General features: G+C 35.5%; 1 protein-coding gene across 2 annotated transcripts in view; it reads right to left on the bottom strand.

Moving 5' to 3' along the window:
• LOC120421517 (cardioacceleratory peptide receptor) overlaps positions 1-2,638 on the bottom strand; it is a 112,694-nt gene extending 110,056 nt beyond the window's left edge. Inside the window, exon 1 of one of the 2 annotated variants that reach the window (XM_052709644.1) lies at positions 1,602-2,638. The gene's annotated coding sequence lies outside the window, so the exon portion shown is untranslated. The remainder of the gene's footprint in view (positions 1-1,601) is intronic. The other variant, XM_052709645.1, reaches the window with a different exon arrangement.
• Positions 2,639-12,491: the final 9,853 nt, after the last annotated feature.

Here is a 12,491-nt window from a genome sequence, read left to right on the forward strand (position 1 = left end):
GTGCAATATTTTGAAATAAAGTTTGCAATGGTCTAAACTAGTTATGCATATTACAGTGGACTCTCTCGTTGTCGATATTGTAGGGACCGGCGAGAGCGGGATTTATCAAATTATAGAACAAAAAATCAAAGGAATCTATTTGAAGGGACTGAACATTTTATTGACAGCTGGAGGAATATTGACAGTTTATGTTATCATAACAAAATTTGTTTTTGGTCAGATTTTGGTTGAAAGCCAAAACAACTTTGGAATAACATTTTTTGTTATGAAAGAATAGCTTTTTTTTTTTTTTTGCTTGTGCTTTTCTTAATTTTTTTTTCTATGTACGGTTTTATTGAGTTCATTCCCGGATTTCAAAAATCCATCAATTATTATAAATTATTCAAAGGAACATATTCATCTTAAATTTGCTGAACTTTATAAAAATAAACACTTTCGAAAGCGGACGGAATCGACGTAACATCTTATAATGTGGCCCTCTTAAACCTTGCAACGGATCGTCAACGGAGCCACAGGCGTGTATCGTTCTTTTTGCGACAAGACGCCGCCTCCCGGGTCTCCTAAGTGTGAAGGTATGGCACGGAGAGGGGGCACCGAATACCTATATAATATAGGTATTCCCTCCTTAAAAAAAATCTAAGTGTAAATATAGGCTATATCTACACTTAGATTTTTTTTAAGGTTGATTGATTTTTTAAGGTTAGAACCCAGAAAAAGGATCTAAACTGATTAAAATTACCTTATTCGTAAAGTCGTTATAACATATGATAGATGCAAGAAAAGCCCGTATATATATTTACATCAAAATCTATTTATAAAACCTACGGGAACTATCAATATAAATTTTGATTCATCCCCTAAGGTAATGTCTACAAAATAATACAAAATAAAGGATTTGGCCCATAAGTTTGGCAAATTCGGAATAAGATATTTGTCTTCTTTGTGGTTGCAGTGCAGCCTTAAGTGATTTTGTAAGGAAGGGAAGAAGATACTTTGTCAAGAAACTTAATGTCTAATGATTTACAAAACTTTGTTACTCAAACTTTCATAAAACATTATTACACGCATGCTACTTTAAAAAAAATAAAAATATCTATTGATTTTTTGAAAAATCCATGGCAACTGGCACAGCAGATGCCCCGACCAGACTATCTTAAATTTTTAAATCTAAATCTTCCATTAAATTTTGCTCAAAGGAGGTCATTTTGGTTCCTGATTATGAACCCGGGTCCAGTTTTCGCTTTCTCGTGTCATTAGGACGCTACAACCCCTTCATTTTTTCTGGATTTTAACTCAAACACATTACAAATTGGTTTTTCAATTCTAGCTCGAAACCGAGAAAATATTGAAATTAGGTCTTAAAACAAGTATAATCACCACTTTTTTCGAATGCTTTGGAAGACCGAAACATGGTTGAATAAAGGTTCGAACAATAATTTATTTAAATTAAAAACTTTGCGTTTAAATGAACACTCAGAAGTACTTTTTACAATTAAATTTATCGATCGGTTTATCTGTTAAATTTAATGGGTAAACCCTTCATTAAATACATATAGTCTCGTTAATAATAACTCTGGCAGAGCATAAAAAATCGCACTTACTTGCAACACTCAATTACAACTTATTCACCAACCACTAACCGTTGCCTGCACTCTGGATACCAACATACACAAGCGCCACAATCTGGGCCGCAATTTTCTGGACTCACTCCCAGCACCAGCAACAAGTTCCGCCCCGGAGCTGCGACGCACGGTTCCGATGAGCACAATTTATTCTTCCTTCTTCTGCTGCAGCAAGCAACCTGCTCCCGTGGCCAACACAATCTCTTCGCCAAAGCTTCGAGCTCTGTAATTATGATTCAATAAGCGGGGGGCACTTTATTAATACCGAGAATAAACATACATCGTTTGCACACTAAACACTCAATTACCATAATCTCATAATTTATGGTAGCAGATTCACTTAATTGATTCCACTCACTGTTGGTTTTTCCTTCCGTTTTGTTTTTTTATATATATTTTTCGTTTGAAACAATTTTTATTTCTTTCCGCTTCTCCACGTGCGTTTTTTTTTTAAATTTTACTCTTTCCTCAATATGCAATCTCGTTCTAGATTTTTATTTCATGATTGATCACACGTGCATTGCACTCGGCCGGCGGCGTCTGAACGTTGTAAGTGCTCCCTTACGTTAATGGGCCACTCGAACCGACCGGAAGAACCAATTGGCAGATGCAGCTTCGGAAGCATGGTAGTGGTGACATCTCGAGTCGATTAGCCCTGGCGAAGCATGAACAACTAAGACTTCGTCCCGCACCCCGTCCCGAACTCCCGAAACTCCCACCGAAGTTGGTCACTTGAACTCCCTAAGCACAACACAAGCCAGCAAAATTCCTCAGACGTCGTAGGTCAGGAACGCCCGTCCACCGTCCAAGACCGCTTCATCTTGACTGACGCGCGCGCGGCCACTGCTCACAGCATCAACAGCGCCGGCAAACCAACGAAAAAAAAAACACACAGCAAATCAGCTGTCTGGCTGGCAAAGAGAAGAGAGCACCGAGTTCCGAGCACACCAGGCACGAAATCAACGCGACCGACGAAGACGACGACGTCTTTATTCCTTGATCCCACGTCGGCGACTGACGATTTTCGCCGTTTCTCCGCGCCGTCGTTCCAACTCAAAACAAACACACAATACCTACCATTCGTACTCAGTGATCCCGCGGGCACATCCCTGGATGAAGGAAAGGAAGTTTGCACGAAGGGACGGATAGACAGCTTCAACCAGCAAACGCTGAACATGAGCAGTATGTTGCATTTGGGGCCGCACATTTGGTGGTTGGTACCGACTTCTGTTGCTACTACTGCTGATGCTAGCCAGATAGTGCAACCACATGTTGAAAGAGACGTTTTTGTTGATTGAGGTTGGAAAGCTGGAGTCGTGGTTTGATGTTCAAAGCGCAAAGTGGGTACGATACGATGAACATTTCATGGAAGCGAGGATGATGCCGGTATGATGAAGGATGGTTTGGGCAAATAGAAAATCAAAAAGTAGCTTATACGGGCTAGTAGTGTGTCAGTAAGCATTAGTATTTTCCAGAATCCAATAGCAAATGAAATGGGCATTTGTATGGGATAGCAAACAACGCAACCGTGCGTCTCCATGAATTAAATTAGGTACATTAATTGTGGAATAGGGCAACAAAAAAAAATTAAAATTTTGAAAATTCTGAAGAGATACCCCCTGGCTCGATTCTTTAGGAAATCGTCGCTTGTGTGCTATGTTGTGACACGTCCTTTCTTTTTTATAGCAGACGTGTCACAAAATAGCACACAAGTGACGAAATAATAAATAACTGTGCCAGTTTTGAGCCAAATTGGTTAAGGTTTAATCGATTCAAAAATGTATGGGGAAAATATCGCTTCAGGATTTTGGCAGCATGTGGCGCAGGTCTCGCCTAAAATTGCACAAGTGTTAGATTCTTGTAGGAAATTTAATTTCCTACAACTTTGACGAAGGGTGCAAAACGATCCAAGTTGATCCTGATGAGTTATTAGCAATGCGATGAAAAAAAAAATCGGGGTATATACTGCCCATGTTCACATAAATGTCCCATATGCAAAAACAGCAAGTTGAGAATAATGCAAAACAAATTTGTCCCACACATAAGGCTACTACAACAAGAATCTCACACTTGGACAATTTTGGACGAGATCCGCGCCACCTGGCAGAAAAATACTGAAACGATGTTTTTCTGCATACATTTTTGCGATTTTTCCCATAAAAACTTCAACGATAAAAAGCGACCCTTAAACCGATTTGGCTCAAAATCGACTGATGTCGATTTTTTCATTGTCACCCTATTGCGGAGTCACTCTGGAAACCACGCAAAAGTCGCGAAACATTCTGAAACCTAAAAATTTGATTTCTCAGGAAAAGAAAAGAAAAATACTTCCATTTCCATAAAAAAAAATATTTTTTTGAAGGAATATTTAAAAAAAATAAGTTGCACTGGATAATTGGTTTGATAAACTTTTTATTACAATAAGCGTATATTAGATCACAATATACTACCCACTAGCCAGCAGTGAAATTATGGGAATGTATAGTTTGTATCAGACTTGAAATATACTAAAACAGCTTACCTTGGTTGCATAAAAATGTTCTTTTTTCCAAATGCCAGAGGTGAAAGGTTTTTAAGTGCATCATATTTTAGAGGCTCAGTCCATAAAAAAATATGTGACTTTTGAAAATAAGAAAAAAAACAAATCAAATTTTTCGCTCTACAGCATTGCCTTAGCGTTCTCAATTACGAGATTCCTACTCGAAACTAGGTGTCCGAAGGCTTGATTGTTGAGGCAATTGCAAACCTCTTTTTACAACTTAGCTTCCATCCACCCCGGGATTCGAACTGACGACGTTTGGATTATTAGTCCAACTGCCTCCCAGCAACTCCACCGAGACAGGACCCAGGAAGACAACCTGGACTGAGCTAACGACCTAACCTCTAGGTTTGACAGGGGCCAACATTTACTTCCCCGTCCGAGGGAAGGCGTGATCAGACAAATTTCGTCTCGAAAAATGCCACCGGGACCTTCTGGGATCGAACCCAGGCCGACTGGGTTAGAGGCAACCACGCTTACCCCTACAAACCACGGGTCCGGTCATGTGACTTTTGAATTGATTTATATTTTTGCTAATTTCGAAGTTTCTATGTCAAATTTGAACGTGTTATAAGTGATTCTGAAATATTTTGTCTATCACATTTAACCGTGGGAAATTGGTTCTATAAGATGGATTTTTCAGAAACATTTTTGTTTCGAATAATCAGGAGCAAAGTATGATTTAATTATTTGTTTTATATGTATTAGCTAAATTTTTGTTTATGTTAGCCATATTTTATGTAGTTTAATATAAGCTATATTTTATGTTCACCAAAAGGCTTAAAATAACAATTATATAATCACTTTATTCAACATTTTTCTGGGGTTCTCTGGCCAAATAATTATACTCGTATTTTTTTTTGCCATTAGGGTGACCTACGCCGTGTTAGGGTGGTCTGAAAAATAGCAATTTTCGTCAATTTTCGCAATAAAAAAACACATTTTTTATAAAATCATAAATCATGGCCTTCAAAGGAAACACAGTTGAGAGTGTGAAAAATCTGCTCAAAAACGGGCGAAGTCATGAAGAAATCGGCAAAAAACAACCTTTTTCACTAAAACTGCGCTAACTTTTAAATTTCAGCTATGATGGGTGCCAAAAGTTAAATACGCAACTTTTGGTACCCAAAAATGTATAGGTCATTGCTAAAATTTAAAAGTTATCGCTGTTTTAGTGAAAAATGATAATTTTTCCCCGTTTTTGTCAATTTCCCGTTTTTGCGCGGACGCCGAAAAACTAAAAACCCAGATTTGATTTTCAAAAAATCATATCTTGGAATCTTGTCAATGAACCTCGCATTTTTGAGTATGTTACGTGAAATTTCCTGAGAAATCGAATAAAAATATTTTCAGACATAGGTTCTTTGGTTCAGACACGGTCAAAACGTCATATCGACGTCGTCGTGCTATCTTGTCGCACCCGCCATTTCGGCGTTCCGAGAAAAACGCGTTTTAATGCTTGACCTTGAATAAACAAAAACTAGAGCACCCAATTTAAACAATAACAAACACGTTTTGTTTGGCTGACCATTCTGTGAATTGTCCCAAAGTTTGGTTGAAGTTGGCTGCCGGAGTCCCGAGTTATAATTACAAATGTTTACGGTAGTCTAACTTGTACGTGTGTAGAGATTTGGCTCGGGCAGTGATATTATTGAATAAATACGAGGATATGTTTCCTCTCTGAAGGTTCGTTTAAGACTAACTTTATTTCTCTGTTCTACAGTCGGTTCCCTACCTACAACACTTCTGAGAACCGACTTCTCATCCTAAATGTCGGCGGGAGTCCTAATCCCACGCCGACGCTAGACGAACCATAATAAAACTTTATTACGGTCGCATCCTGCATTTCCAAGCCACATGCTCATGCGCATCGTCAACACGCATTAAGTGCGTGTAGCGAAGGACGATACGAAACAGAGACACAAACGGTCGTTCTGTTTAGCATGTAACTTGGGAATGTAGTGGTGGTGATTACCACATCACTCACCCCTATAAACAAAAATGTGATAACATTTTTTACTAACATTTGCTAGTTAATCTTTTTTTCTTATTTTGTTTCAACCAGTCGTATAGTAGTTTAAATATTTGTTTCCAACTAGAAAACCTTTCGGTTTTTGCAAAAGTTTTTGTTTGAAATGATATTTAATTATTTGTGAAGCAATGTATTTTTCAAACTTTATGTTAACTTTAACTGAACAATTACTGTTTACTTTCATGCTTCAAAGAATCGAGTTTAAATTTAAGGACTTATATTGTTGAAACTTATCTTATTTATTTATGATTGTCCTGAAACTTAGTTTTTGATTATTTTATTATTATTTCTTCATTTTTTTTTTGTTTGATTACCAGTTTTTATACTTTCATAATAATTTAATTAAAACACAACAGGGTGATACACCGGTATCCCTTCCCCCATAAATTTTGGTTTGGAGTACTATCAAGTACTTAAACCAAATCAAAATTACAGAGACTGTTTACTCTTTTTTTTATTTTCAGTAGGGATTCTTTATATTCGGGACAAAAACTATAATGAAGAAACAAAGAACTAACGCAAGAAGTCATTGATTGAATGTTTTTATGTATTCGATTTTTTTTTTTACTGAACTCACTTAATAACGCATAACTTCAAAAGTTGAACTTTCACAACAATAGTTGTTAGTGTCAATCTTCTGGAACCCTGTTCCTTCTACTTGGGAACATAATTGAACTTCTTAACAATTATACATGGCTGTTTCTAGTTCAAATTGACAATTAATGCCACTTCATAACACGGATAATTGCTATGGCTTTCATAGTCTTATTGGAATTTTAATAACTCCAGCCAATGTTATGGAATTCTTCATGAGCAGAAACACGAAGAGAATGTTTTGCCTCAACAAAATATCTCTACTAATGCTGCTCGAACTCGTTCTTAAATCAAGACACCAGTACAGGGACCTCATTTTTAAGGATGACTGCATACGCCAAGCTCAACAGGCTTGTTCGAATAATCTTGTTAAGAATTGCACACTGTTAAAAAAATCAAATCGAGTCAGTTTGAATTAGCAGGGTTCTATACCAAAAGGTAAATAGTTTTGAAAATATATTGAGCATCAACTAAACGTTGAAAATGCATCAATGTTAACTAAGTTTTTATTGCCTTTGGTTATTATTGCCATTTTTGAATTACTGCTTGAAAAATTTGTTTTAAATTTAGACTTTTTCATGTCCAATTTTCTTATTAAATCTCTAACAGAAATATCTGGAGGGGTTTCAAAACAATTTTGTTTTGTGTGAATGAAACCAATTTTATTTGCTTGAAATTCATCAAATTCACTTTTACACGCTTTATTGTAGTTTATAATTTTTTTCTTGAACCTACAACTGCGTTCACGATGACCAATTTTTCGACAAAAATAACATTTTATAGCACGTGATTTTACAGTAATCTGTCCTATTTTAATTTTTGAAATGTCATTATTTTGCCTGTGGAATGATGTGAAATTATTATCTTTATTTTGACAATTATCAATAGGAAGAGCAGTTGCAGTAAAATCAATAATTAATTTAGATTTTTTAATAAAATCGAAAATTGATTCAAAATTTTCTACACCATTTGTCAAAAGCAAAATCTTAAAATGTTGATCATTTATTCCTTTTATAAATGATTCAACCATTAAAGTATTGTAAATTTTTTTTACAGGGTCTAATTCCCTGGAGTCCTTAAACGATCCCTCTAATATAACTTCAGTGCGCAAGAGTATTCTATTAAATAACTCTTGAGCTCTATAAAAATATTCCTCTAAACATTCTGACGAATATTGCGATATCGTCGTGACTGAATGTAGAAGTGTACTCAAAGGAGTGTCATCTCCAAATTTTGATAATAAAACTTCTTTAATTGAAGTGTAATCACTGCACTTTCTCAGGGAACTCCAGATAGAAGCTGGAACTTTTCGCCTGATTATGGCCAAAAGACTCTTTTCACAATCAGTTTTACCGAACTCTTCATAAATAGAGTCGCACTGACAAAGAAAAATTTCCAAATTATCCTGGCCTGTTAGCTCAGGAATGATATTGAAAGCATAACTGCGATCAAAAAACATTTTGAAAAAAATGAAGAAACAATAATTCTAAGTTAAAAACCCTAACCTGCTGTCCACTGTTGGATCCACCGATCGATGCTCCAATTCGATGTTCCTTGAACGTCGTGCTGCGATGATCTTTGGTTGCATCAAAAATTCTGGGATGTTCCTTGGACGTCCTGCTGCGATGATCGATGAATGATGTTCCTTGGACGTCCTGCTACGATGATCTCGTGAACGACTTTATTCAGTCACTTGCACTGCACTTACAGGCACTTGCACCGCTAATATTGTCGTAGCAGATTCCAGCCTTGCAACGCTCGTATCCGATGCGTTGATTACGTTCGTTTGATGAATTTCACCGCTGATCCAAATGGCGTCGTATGTGATTCAACCGTTTACGTCGAATCTCAAGTTTACATCAACTGCGTTTACATGTGATTCATTTTTTCCGTGTCCAGTAAATTCACTTTACAACGATTCGCGTACGCACACTAGTGCACCATTTGATTTTGCTGGCCGGACAAAATTTAACCTCCGATAATACGCAGAACCACAAAATCAACTTGCGATTTTGTACCGAATCGCACACGTTAAAAAAAAATCTTAAAGACCGGCGTGGTTCTTTAAGCGCTGCCACCAATGTAGAGATTTGGCTCGGGCAGTGATATTATTGAATAAATACGAGGATATGTTTCCTCTCTGAAGGTTCGTTTAAGACTAACTTTATTTCTCTGTTCTACAGTCGGTTCCCTACCTACAACACTTCTGAGAACCGACTTCTCATCCTAAATGTCGGCGGGAGTCCTAATCCCACGCCGACGCTAGACGAACCATAATAAAACTTTATTACGGTCGCATCCTGCATTTCCAAGCCACATGCTCATGCGCATCGTCAACACGCATTAAGTGCGTGTAGCGAAGGACGATACGAAACAGAGACACAAACGGTCGTTCTGTTTAGCATGTAACTTGGGAATGTAGTGGTGGTGATTACCACACGTGCGTCAAACGCGTTCTGATCTGAAAACCCTTTGGCCAGTTGTCGCACTTACATCAATTTTCAGGGAGTGACAAGATAGCACGACAAGGTTGAAACTTCTTTCATATGAAAAGTGACAAAAATGCACGGAGTTTTTTCGTTTTTTTTTTTTTTGCATATCACGGCGTGTTTTCTAGAACAACTTTATCAGGAAAACATAGTCATCGCTACTTTCAAATGTGTTTTATAGGAAATTTTCTCAGCTTTCCAATGCTTTTAAGAGCGAAATGTTTCATCGAAAAATTTCTGAGATATTTTTATTTTAAGTTTTTTGTTAAAAAATGCTTCATAATTTATTGAAAACTTTAAAAAAAACAGCTCAGAAAACTAGTAAAATGATGTGTTTTATGTGTCTTTTACTCATCAAAAAGGGCAAAATAAGACAAGAAACAAATTTGTAGAATGTTGCAAATCGCTAAACATTTTTTAAATTATATTTTAACTGAGTTTTGAACTTGTGGAATTTATTCAGTAATTAGAATTATAAAGCCGTTTTTAAATGAAAATTTTACTGCAATTAAAAGATTATTACATAATTTTTGTGAACATATATCACGTGTCTGCACTGATTTGGCTAATACTACCAAATTTTTTGCAGGTGTGAGATTGTTATTGCATTTTTATGAATAAATATGATATTTCCTTTGTTTAAGGAAATATCACCAGAATTTAACCATTAACCAGGAACAATGATACAAAACATAATTTAAAATCGGAAATGTACTACAAATTACTGTTGTATGCTTCAAAAGTCATATTTTTATAGGTATAAAGTAAATATATATATATTTTTATTTTTTTTTACTGTTGAAAGTATCATTCAAGTTTTGTGTTTCAACTGAGAATGTTGAAAACACCTTCATAAACATTTTTTTTGGTTGAAACAAAAATAAAATATTAATTTTAACAAAAAATCAAACAGAAGCCTCCATTACAAGCTATTTGAACAAAACTCAAGATACTTGTAAAGCGTTTTTTAAAACAAATAAAACAGATGATTACTTGATCATTTCATACAAAAAAAAACAAAAAAAAACCTTTCATACAAATGAAAAGTATTTCTCCTGAAACTCTACACAGAAATTTGTAGTTCAATTTCAAGTTAATAACATGTTTTGGTATCCATGCAACTGGTTAATGTTTGGTTAAGGAAATATGATATTTATTCATAAAAATCTAATTACCCTTAACAATCTCAAACCTGCAAAAATTCAGCTAAATTTCAGCTAAATCAGAGCAGACGGCTGATATTTGTACACACAAATTTTGTAATAATCTATTCAATCTTGTAAACACATATTGAAATACGGTTTTCTGACTTTAATTTCTGAATAAATCCCGCATATTCAGAAACTCAATTAAAACTAAAATTTTAAAATATTTAGCAATTTGCAACCTTTTACAAAGTTGTTTCTTGTATAATTTTGCACATTTTTATGAGTAAATGACACGTCATTTGACAAGTTTCCTAAACTGTTATTAAAAAGTTTCCAATAAATGATGAAGGATTTTAAAACAAAAAACTTAAAATAAAGATATCTCAGAAATTTCTCGATAAAACATTTCGCTCTTAGAAGCATTGGAAAGCTGAGAAAATTTCCTATAAGACACATTTGGAAGTAGCGATGACTATTTTTTCTCCTTAAGGTTGCCCAGAAAACACACCGTGATATCTCAGGATTGGAATCGAACTTTGGGAATCTGTGAAGGTCAAAAAATGCATTGTTTGCTGCACAAAATGGCGTTCTTAACTCAATTTGGCCCAAAATGCACGTGCGACAAGTTAGCACGACGGCGACGATATGAAGTTTTCGTAAGGCTTTTTGAAATGTTTGGCTTGATTTTTTTTTAAGCTGCTAACCTTTTTTACTTTAAAGGTCATCTGCATCCAAGACAGCTTCAAAATTCGATTGAAATGGAGCGAAAATATTTATATATTTTAAATGTGTGTTTTTTTTTAGGAAAATTTACGAAAATGATCATTATACGGACCACCCGTGCACGGCGTATGTCACCGTAATAACCAAAAAAAAACCGGTCTTATAATTTGGGCTACAAAACACCCACTCCAATTGTGAGCCTTTTAATTTTCATATGGAGCTGCTCTGGCCCTGGAACGCATATTTTTTTAGCCACCTTTGAAAATTATTTAAATATTTATAACTAATAAAGCGCTAATAAGAAAATACTAACCAGCACATTGTAGAAATGGAATTTGCCAAGTTTATTTATGCAGTAACCAGAAGAAACAAGCACAAAACAAGTGCTCTAAACACTTCCTGTTTTTATCGTTTATCGTAACAAACATTACTATACATGAGCAATCGGCAGTCACTTTGCACTTTTGGTTAACATCTTCGCGAAATGCGTCAGAGTTGTGCCATCAGCCCAGTTTGTTTACCTTGGAAAAGGCGTTCTGTACAAATTTGGACAAGATTTGCTGTAAACTATTTCGAAAAACGTTAACAGATGTATGCGAAAATCATTCGCACATCCAATCTAACCCAACATCAACGAAACTTCTGTTTCGTTGAATTTCCGTTGTAGATATATTATACAACTTCTGAGAAGCTGTGATGCTTATCCCGAAGCGATTCTAAACAAACAAGTAATCCTCTCCTTTGCATGCTAATTTTACAACGATTTTTGAATTTCATCCCATAACGTCATGATTCGAATTCCCGGACGCTTCGAAACCCGGACACTTCATTTTGTTTTATCAATTATTTGAATATATGTTCGCATTATGAATGCCAAAACTGTGTTATTTGATGAACTCCAACATCAACATTCATTTAAAGTTTTTTTTGAACGCTGTAGTTAATGCCAAAACAATTAAATACAATAAAATTATAAGTTTACCAAAAATGCGAAACATTTCACTTGAAATATTTCATAGGCGTTCGAAGCTCCGGGAAGGCAAAGCAGAAATTTATGGTTACGATTTCCTTAAATTCTAGCAAATTTTTATATAAACTATCGATTGTTTTGATGTTAACAGCTTATTTGAGACCTAAAGAATGCCATTCACTAACATTTCAGTCCAAATTTGTGCGATTCATAAGTAAAATCGAGTGTCCGGAATTCGAAGCAAAAGTGTCCGGATTTCGAAACAGCTTTTATCAGTGTCCGGGATTCGAAGCACAACAAGTCATCTTAATTTTGAAATTCTGATGAAAAAATGTTTGAAAAGACATATTTTGCATGCATTTTCTTGAAACTGA

Source organism: Culex pipiens, chromosome 3, assembly GCF_016801865.2.
Source record: "Culex pipiens pallens isolate TS chromosome 3, TS_CPP_V2, whole genome shotgun sequence".
NCBI classification, from domain to species: domain Eukaryota; kingdom Metazoa; phylum Arthropoda; class Insecta; order Diptera; family Culicidae; genus Culex; species Culex pipiens.